The 10,109-nt window shown below is 41.5% G+C and overlaps 1 long non-coding RNA gene across 2 annotated transcripts; it reads left to right on the forward strand.

The window, feature by feature from the left end:
- Positions 1–17: 17 nt before the first annotated feature.
- LOC102900957 lies at positions 18–3,033 on the forward strand. 2 transcript variants are annotated; one of them, XR_002154631.3, is made up of 3 exons: positions 18–117; positions 1,407–1,457; positions 2,696–3,033. It is a non-coding gene; the product is annotated as an uncharacterized LOC102900957 (long non-coding RNA). The 2 variants fall into 2 exon arrangements; XR_006595320.1 differs by having other exon boundaries at positions 22–365.
- The last annotated feature ends 7,076 nt before the right edge of the window (positions 3,034–10,109 follow it).

Below are 10,109 nucleotides of genomic sequence, written 5' to 3' on the forward strand. Positions count from 1 at the left end.
CACGCCCCCCGGGGCCGCCAATCCCCAGGCTGGGGCGGGGCGCAATGCCTTAACCCCTTTGTAGCTGCGTCCAGGTTCGCGCTTGGGACCCCTCTATCTCGCCTTCTCCAAGGCTGCGTAAGTCGGTCCCGAGCCCCTCTGCTCGTCTCCTGCTACCCCCCAAGCCCCTTGGGCTCGGTCCCCAGGCTCTGATCTGTAACAAATGCGGTGGGACCGCGCCCTCCACCACATCTTTGGCGACTGGGAGGAGACCCTCGGGTTTGGGGAAGGGGTCCCAGATGCCGACCCCAGCCCCATTCCTCTCCCACTCCTGCTCTTCCGGACGCGGCCTCCCAGCGGAGGGCTTGAGACTGCAAGTCTGCAAGGTGGGGGCAGGGCGAGTTGTCCCAGGTGGATCCGACGACGCTGAGGGTATATCCAAGTGGCCCGCAGGCCGGCGTGTGGGAGGCTTCGAGGGGCAGCGACTACGTCCGGCAGCAAACGGAGCCCGTTTGAAACTTGCTGTTCGCAGAGGCGCACTGCCCGCGGGGGGGCGGGGGGGGGGGGAAGGAGGGCGACGAGGAAAAAGATCTACATTACAATCGTGCAGGGTGCGAGTGCTTTCTCACTCGGTGTCCTGCACTGGGCACGAGGTCCGGCCCGACCCCCACGCCGCATTAGGGGGTGAGAGGGAGTGAGGTCAGGACTTCGTCCCTCACTCGAAGTATCAGCTTTGCACGCGCGTGCTGCGTTCTGCGCCGGGATTTGGCCCTGGAGGACTGCCGGGAGGAAGCCGGCTTGTACTGGAGGTCTTAGCCTCGAATACTGCGAATATGGTGGGGAAGCAAGCCACGCCTAGGGTTCAGCATTAGTAAAAGCCTGGAGCTACAAAGGGTCTGTCCTAAAAACTGCAGCGCCTCCAGTCTAGTTGAATGTAACCCATTATATCTTTGCTGTTAGAGCTGATTAGTCATTAGACATCCTGTTTTATAGTATATATTACTTGCTATTTCTTGTTTTCTGTATTTTTCCATATTTGCTTTTATCTTCTATAGTGTTCTGCAAGATAGAAATTCTGTTTTAAAGTCTCCTAGTGGTTGCCTTTGAGTTCATCAAGTAAAAATACAGTTCTTATTTCACAAATATTAAAATCAATGACAAATCATTCATTTTTATATTCCTCTTTATGTAATGAAAAATTTAATGTGCCTTTCCATCTCTAGGCCTCTTGCCCTCACACCTACTTATATCTGTCCATTTAATCCAGGATGATAGACCCAGTCTTTTTTTTTTTTTTTTTCAAGCCACAAAATCCTCTTGGAAAAGAGGCTTTTGCCAACTCTTTGTTTAATTGGTATCAATGTCCTGCCAGTTTTTTATGCTCTAATTTTTCTATTTCTCATTCAGACTCATCTCTCATTTTACAGGTGATTTCAGGGAGGACCACTGAATGTTTTTCTCCTAAGCCTTTGCCCTAGGTGAGAATGCCTTTCTACTTACTGTCTTCACACACTAATGTAATGTTGTGGCTTGACTGTTTATGGAATTCTTGAGTCTCAAACTGTACCCCTCAAGGCTCTCTTGTCCTTATCCCATTGTCTTTGGGTCTCAAGATGGTAGCAAGTACACCTGAAACTAATATAATGTTAATATGTCAATTATATATCCTCCCCCCCCCCCCAAAAAAAAAGGTAGGAAAGCTGGTCTGATGTGTGTTAGGTGAGCAATTTGCCTGGTGCTTGTTGGGATTTTCTTCATCCTTAAAAGTCAAATATTTTGCAAGTATAAGTATTAATTTTCCAGAAAAGAAGTGGTCTTTTCAGCTTAGAAAGTCTTTCTTCTAATGTTCCTGTCCATTTCTTGAACAGGGTTGCTTTGGTTTTTTTTCTTCTCCCCTAAAATTTTCACATTGGATCACCACTGTCAATGAAATCTTTGTCCTTTTTCTCTGTGTCCTGGGAGAGTATCTCATGTTTCCTCCACATCACAGATTTAATTTTCTTGAGAGTCAAGGTCAAAGAAAACTCTTTTTCTCCAGTAAGATATTTAATTCTGCTTGTTTTATCTTCCTTTGATTTTAGCCAGTTTCCACCCTTACCTGTGTTTTGATCTCAGCCTCAATCTCTTTTTAGTTTCTGTTCCAAATCATAGAGAATGTAGTTTTGCATTTTAAGAAGAACAACAGGAAAACAAGGGAATACCATAGCTGACTCTGCTGTAATGCATATGAAAACCTTGATAAAGTGGACCATTTTCTGAGAAATAAAATTACAAAAATAAGAAAGATGTTGAAAACATTATCTAAGAAACATGTCCAAAAAAGGCTCTGGGCTCAGGTGGTTAAATGGAAGAATTCTCTCAAACTTTCAGCAAATAGATAGTCCTTACCCAGTAAATCTGCATTACACTCCAGAAAAGTTAGAAAGCAATTTCATTTTATGAAAGCTACAGTTATCCTTAATTCCTAATATAGCATAAAAAGGAAAACTGCAAACCAATCAATACTTATCAATTCATGGGGAAAAAATTCTTAACTACAACTCAAGGAAATACAATTAAATATTCTTGTATAGGATATTGATCCCTGTTTGTTAAATGGGAAAACAATCATTATCATATATGCCAAAAAGTCATTCAAAAATCGGTACCCAAAAAGAACCCTCATAACTAACCAGGAAGAGTTGAAACTAAGATTCAATATTTTGTACTTCAACAGGTGGTAAAATCAGGAGTGCCTCAAATGGCCTAAGTGAACATTGCCCTCACCAAACAAGCCTCCTTATCAAATCGACCAGGTGCAATCTTGACTTATCTCTGAGTAGCAGGCTTCAGTTCTCTGTCAGCCTGTGGAATCATTCAAACAAGCCAATCACGTTCCCTGCAGGAATGATGGGCTCACCTCACCCTCTTGCTGCTACAAAGCCTGTCCTGCCCAGCTTCTGGTTGTACGCTGTATTTCTGAGTGCGACACCTGGATGGTCCTGTGTGACCTGTGGTGTCCTCCTTCGCTGAGCTGTGAGGCTATAGGTGCCCAATAAACTGCTGTCAATCTCCCCTGTTCAGTGTCAGGTACTGTGTTTGACCATCCCCATAACCCAAGGGTGGGAACCCCTCCTTCACCAGTGGGACAAAGCGAAGGTGGTTAACACAAGAGTGTATTATCTCAATAAAGATGGGAAAATAAAAAAAAAATATGTATGTATCAGACTGACAAAAATTAAAAACTGATGATATCCCACGTTGGTGTGGCTGTAGGAAACAGGAACTCATGATGTTTTGGGGAGTATAAATTGGTACAACCTTTTGGGAGGACAATTGGGTAATCTATAAAAATGTGAAATATATAGATCCTTGGACCTAGTAATTCCATTCTGGAAAGGAATGCCGTCACAAGTAATATGATAGATGTTCAAAGGTGGTCACTGATGCACTGACTGCAATAGAAAAAATAAATTTAAACCTAAATACATCAATCTATTTATAGAAGATTGAGTACATGAATCAGAGTGCATCCAGTGCAATGGGTGTCTATGTATGGACATAGAAAGATGACTACATTAAGTGAAAATGGGGCAGAATCTTACGTATGCGTATTCTGATTCTTGTATTCTTCTATAAGAATATATATGTACATGCACAGAAAAGTAAAAAAAAAAAAAATGCACATCAAACTATTAACAGTGGCTACTTTGAGATGGTGGGATTGCAGGGGGGAGGGCAGAGAGAAGATTCCAGGCACTTCTGTAATGTTTGAATTTTTTAAAAAACAACAAGCATGTATTACTTTTGTAAAAAAAGAATATTTTAAAAAATAATGCAGTTTGCTTGGAAGAATAAACAGGTGAATAAGCTCTGAAAATGTAGCAACAGCAGGCTATTAATATACTAAATATTTGCTCAAAAACCCCTACCCCCATGGGATTTTGCATTTGAAGAGGGAGGAGACAGTAAGTAAAATATACAGTGGGTTAGAAAGTGGCAAATACTAAAGAGAAGTTGAGATTGCTGGGGAATCCCAATTCTGAATAGGGTAGAAGGCCTCCCTCAGAAAGTGACAAGTTAAAGATTTGGAGGTAGGGGAGCAAGCCAAGCATAAATCTAGAGATTTCCAGGATGCGATCATTTTATCTACAATAAACTGTGCTCTTTTTCAGTATTTGTGTTTTTATGCACCAACTAAAGCTTCCAAAAAGAAAAAGCTACTTAAACATGATTTTAATTATGGTTTTAGGAAGATCAGTAACTACAAAAGGAATTAAACATTGTTCAAGATTTACCCTTTTAAATGGCACTAGCCTTAGACTGTTTTACAGCTGAGTTCTACCCAATCTATTAAGAGATCATTCTAAATCCTAGGAAAAGATGAAAAGCTCCCTAATTCATCTTATAAAGGTAGAATAATCTTAATGCCAAAATCTGACAAATAACATAAAAGAAGAAAATTGTGATTGATTAATCATCTGTCTTCCCCACTAACTTTTAGCATGTTAGGATACTTTTTTTTTTTTTTTTTTGACAGGATACTTTAAAAAAATTCCATATCCCCATCTTAATACTCTGGTAAGGAGTATTAATGGACCCCCGAAGATATCCAAGTCCTAATCCCCTGAATCTGTAAACATGTCAGGTTACATGGCCAAGGAGAATTAAGGTTGTAGATAGAATTAAGGTTTCTAATCAGCTAACCTTAAAATAGGGAGATTAGGAGTGCATGGCTGGTTCAGTTGGTAGAGCATGTGACTCTTGTTCTTGGGGTTGTGAGTTCGAGCCCCATGTGAGTGTTGTGATTAACTCAAAAATCTTTATAAAATAAGGAGATTATCCTGGATTATCCAGGTGGGCCCAGTGTAATCATAAGGATCCTTAAAAGTGGATGAGGAAGGCAGAAGTAGGGGCGGGGGGCATATGACTGTGGAAAAAGGCTAGAGATGCAACATAGCTGGCTTTACAGACAGAGGAAAAGGACCATAGCCAAGGAGAAGACAGGATAGAGCCTCCAGAAAGAAACAACTCTAGGTTGATGTCAGCCCAGTAAGACCCATGTTGAACTTCTACAGAACTAGAGGATAGTAAGTGTGTGTTGTTTTATGTCACTAAATGTGTGGATGTTACAGCAGTACTAGAAAATGAGTGCAAGCACATAATAGATACTTAACATTCATTTGTTGAATGGTGAATGAAACTGCAAAAACCCTGGGTCTACAGATAAATGGATAAAAGAGAAATAGATCATTCACGGAATACAAATGGCCAACAAGCAATTGAAAACATCTGCAGCCCTGCTGATACTGAAGAGATGCAAATAAAAACCTACCAATTAATAGACTGTTGTGACCCTTTGGGGTCCTACCCACCAAGTTATCCAGAAGGGGACTTGGGGCTTCTTAGGGGTGACTGGGCAGTGACCTCCAAATGCCGAACTGAGGGGCAGACAAAGCACTTAAATCCATGTTTAAGTTTGGATGTTGGCACTAAAGTTTTTCACAGCTATTGCTTGCTTTATGAGGAAATAAAAACCTCGGGAATTGGGCCAAAAATTCCTGAGAATGACTAGTAAAGGTCTTGGGGGTTATCCAGACCAATATAAAACTAACTGAAATGTTTATGATCCAAATATGCTGGGGTCTTTAACATGTGGTTTCATAAGCTGATGTTTACACACACACACACACACACACACACACACACACACACACACACACACACACTGGACCCTTGAAAAATAAAAGTTAAAGGGAAAAATATTAAAAACTTATTAGACCGTTAGAACCACTATTCTTTACTCATTGCCCATTTTTCCCAATAGAAGATGGTTTTTGCTTTTATGTTCACAAGGGTCCCTGACATTTTTCTTTTGTTTTTACATAATTGATACTTTGTTTATATAGTACTAACAAAGAGACTTATCTGTATCTAAACAGTGTAAACCTCATTGCAAGATATTTAGAAACAAAGCATAAACCAATATAAGCCACTGCCCCCACCACCCACCATTGTGAGTTTTATGAATTCACATCTATTTGTGAAGAATGTTGTTCTTAAAGTCCCAAGCAAAATAATAATGATTATTGCATCATGGAATTATAATTATATCCAAAACTTTAATCAATTTTATGGAAACATGCAGACTCCAAAAATGTTACCAGATAGAATTTTTGTAAAAGCTGGGGTCCATGTGTCTGGCAGAAAGCCTTCTTTGTAGGGGCGCCTGGGTGGCGCAGTCGGTTAAGCGTCCGACTTCAGCCAGGTCACAATCTCGCGGTCCTGGAGTTCGAGCCCCGCGTCGGGCTCTGTGCTGATGATGGCTCAGAGCCTGGAGCCTGTTTCCGATTCTGTGTCTCCCTCTCTCTCTGCCCCTCCCCCGTTCATGCTCTGTCTCTCTCTGTCCCAAAAATAAATAAATGTTGAAAAAAAAAAGAAAGCCTTCTTTGTAAACTTTTTACATTTGCAGATATGGTTGCAGACTAGATGAGATGGCTAGGTAAAATTTATACTACCTGTCTTTGGGGCCCAAACTTCCCATGTGTTCTTCCCTTACCATTTGTCAACTTTTCCTCTCTTGAGTTACTACAATCCAGCAGGGACAGTAGCTGAGACGTGGAAAAATGAGTTTCCCAGCAATGATGGATTATATGTTCAATAATTTCTCATATATTCATATTTTTTATTATTGTCTATTTTGATATGAGGCAATATGCACAAACTAAAAAAAAAAAAATACATAAAGACAACTGCCAGAGTAGACATCAAGCATGTATCCACCCAACTGCATTGTTCTGTAAACTGTAGGGTTTAGCTCAACAACAAAATGGCGTGAAGTACCTCATTGATGAGAAATAGTTAAAGGAAAATAAAGTAACAGAAGTATTAAATCTCAGTTACTCAGTTACAATACAGTTGGAGCATTACTAGTTTTAGTTTTTGCATTATTATGATGATGATGATGGATGTGTTTTTGTACAGGTTAGGAATAGAAGTCAAGAAAGTTAAGTTAAAATGACTACAACCAGCCAATAAATCTAGCATGTTATGTGCAAAAGATTATATTTAAACAAAGTTAATGTTACAGTATTGGTATTTAATAGGTTCTCATAACATTCTCTTACACATTTTTGCTGTAATGCGTAACAAAATAATGTAGTATATAATAAGCCAAAAATTATGTATGGTGTCAGGATAAACCAAGTAAAACTATTTTTCAATGTCACTACTGTAGTCTAAATTGCTTTTGGTACAACCCTGTGATTATCAAGTTATATATATTACACAACTCTTCACCCAGATATTGATCCTTTGCCCTGTCCTCAATGTAAAAGAAACAGGCTCCTTAGAACCCTATTTTTCAAATCAGTTAGTGGGTTAAGAAATCAATGGAGTCAGCATCAGCAGTGGTACAGAATAGAGAAGCAAATATCAACATGCATCAACCACACTAAGCAAAGCACTGCTAGGACACCTTAGCTTCAGGTCTCTCTATCATGTGCATACGAACATGTACTTAATGAAAAATGGATTTCTTACTAAGAGATACTGTCAAATAAGTTTGAGAAACACAGCCTCAGTGGAATAGTCATCTCCAATCTTGGGCCTGGGACTTGGGATTGGAGATGTCTGGGGCAAGCACTTGTGAAGAGTGGAGTTGGTACAGGGAGGGGTTGATGGAAGTAACGATGATTTGTGGGATGAGATGACTGCAAAGAAGGGCTAAGAAATGAGTTACTCGGAGTGTCTGGGTGGCTCAATCAGTTAGGCATCCGACTTTGGCTCAGGTCATGATCTCATGGCTTGTGAGTTCGAGCCCTGCATCAGGTTCTGTGCTGACAGCTCATTACATTCCCACACCTGTCCTCCACTCAGCCCAGAAGGCCTTGCTTGTAAGCTACTGGTCCCTTTTGCATATCACAGGACTTGGCCATGCACCTGCTGGCTGGCTGACTGGCCTCCCTGGTGGATTAGCACCACTGCCCCATCCACTTGTGGATGGGGCCAGGTTTTGCTCAATGCAGTTCCCTGGGGTGCTTAGCATCTCGCCTCATACTCAGTAGGCTCTCCATAGTTTATTAGTTTTGTTTTTTGACACACACTTTGAATGTGTTAAATAAGTTTTGTGTTACAGAGATCCAACATGCATCCTGAACTGACTGGTGCCACTGTGTAGCCTGGGGGCCAATTGCCAGGTTGATGGAGGGACTACTGGCAGCCTCACAGGGTCCAGCTTTTTTAGCCCCTTTTCTGAAGCTTATCTTGAGCCAAGGATCATGAAGCCATCTGGGGCTCATTGTGTTATTTTTAAAAATATTTTACTTTTAGTGGCACTTGGGTGGCTCAGTTGGTTCAACTTTGGCTCAGGTCATGATTTCATGATTTTTCAGGGGTTCGTGAGTTCGAGTCCCACCCACATCGAGCTCTGTGCTGTCAGTGCATAGTCTACTTTAGATCATCTGTCCCCCTCTCTGCCCCACACCAGCTTGCACTCTCTCTCTAAAATAAACATTTATTGGGGTGCCTGGGTGGCTCAGTCGGTTAAACGGCGGACTTAGGCTCAGGTCATGATCTCGCGGTCCCTGAGTTCGAGCCCCGTGTCGGGCTCTGTGCTGACAGCTCAGAGCCCGGAGCCTGTTTCAGATTCTGTGTCTCCCTCTCTCTGACCTTCCCCTGTTCATGCTCTGTCTTCCTCTGTCTCAAAAATAAATAAACATTAAAAAAAAAATTAAAAAAAAATAAACATTTATTTCAGAAATAATTATTTTTACGCCCTTCAAATTATCTTCTCCACAAGAAGGAATGAAAAAAAAGACCACCCATTTTGTAGAAGGTAGATGTGTTGGCAACAAGGAAGACAAGATCAACAGGCTTATTAGAAGGATGAACTAAGGGATCTACCACAGTTATTTCTGTAATCTGGTCAGTTAATAAACAACTACTTTCAGGGACACCTGGGTGGCTCAGTCAGTTAAGCATCCAACCGGATTTTGGTTCAAGTCATGATCTCACAGTTCCTGAGTTTGAGCACACATTGGGCTCTGTGCTTACAATGCAGAGACCACTTGGGATTCTCTTTCCCTCTCTCTCTGGCCCTCCCCCACTCACATGCCTGTGTGTGCTCTCTCAAAAATAAATACACTAGGGGCGCCTGGGTGGCTCAGTCGGTTAAGCGTCCGACTTCGCTCAGGTCACGATCTCGCGGTCCGTGAGTTCGAGCCCCGCGTCGGGCTCTGTGCTGACCGCTCAGAGCCTGGAGCCTGTTTCAGATTCTGTGTCTCCCTCTCTCTCTGACCCTCCCCCGTTCATGCTCTGTCTCTCTCTGTCTCAAAAATAAATAAATATTAAAAAAAAATTTTTTTTTAAAATAAAAAATACACTAAAAATAAATAAATAAGTAAATGCCTTCTTTCAAATTGAAAAAAACTTACTTTTAAGTAATCTCTACACCCATTGTGGGACTTGAATTTACAATCCTGAGATCAAGACTGGCATGCTCCACCCACTGAGCCAGCCAGGCGCCCCTTATTGTTTAATTTTAAGCTTTTTTTTTTTTTACGAGAAACTTTCAATATAAAAATAGGAGTATAACCTACATGTACCCATTACCCAGTTTTTACAATTTTTCAACTTATGGCCAATCTTTTAACCATTTTTGAAAAGACAAGTTGTATTATATGGCTCTCCCACCACGGGCTTGTCAATAATAGGCCTTGGGGTGCCTGGCTGGCTCCGTTGGTTGGGCGTCCAACTTCAGCTCGGGTCCTGATCTCACAGTTTGTGGGCTCAAGCTCCATGTTGGGCTCTGTGCTGACAGCTTCGGATTCTGTGTCTCCCTCTCTCTCTGCCCTTCCCCCACTCACAGTCTCTGTCTCTCTCAAATAAATAAGCATTAAAAAAAAATAACAGGCCTTGAAGGTCCATGAAAAAGAGAAGTTGTGATAGAACAAAACTGAACTGGACTCTACTGGGAGCAAGTGGCATCAAAACAGGCCTGTCGAACTGGGCTATAAAGATAAGGCATCCAGAACAAGCATAATGAGCGTTTTGTAACTTGGGAACTCCAAAATCAGAATTTGCCTGATGAGCTGGAGCCAACAGTCAAGTGTTTCTGATGTGGAGCGGGGACCTAATGATGAAAAAGGGGC

This window comes from Felis catus, chromosome A3 (assembly GCF_018350175.1).
Source record: "Felis catus isolate Fca126 chromosome A3, F.catus_Fca126_mat1.0, whole genome shotgun sequence".
In the NCBI taxonomy this organism is placed as follows: domain Eukaryota; kingdom Metazoa; phylum Chordata; class Mammalia; order Carnivora; family Felidae; genus Felis; species Felis catus.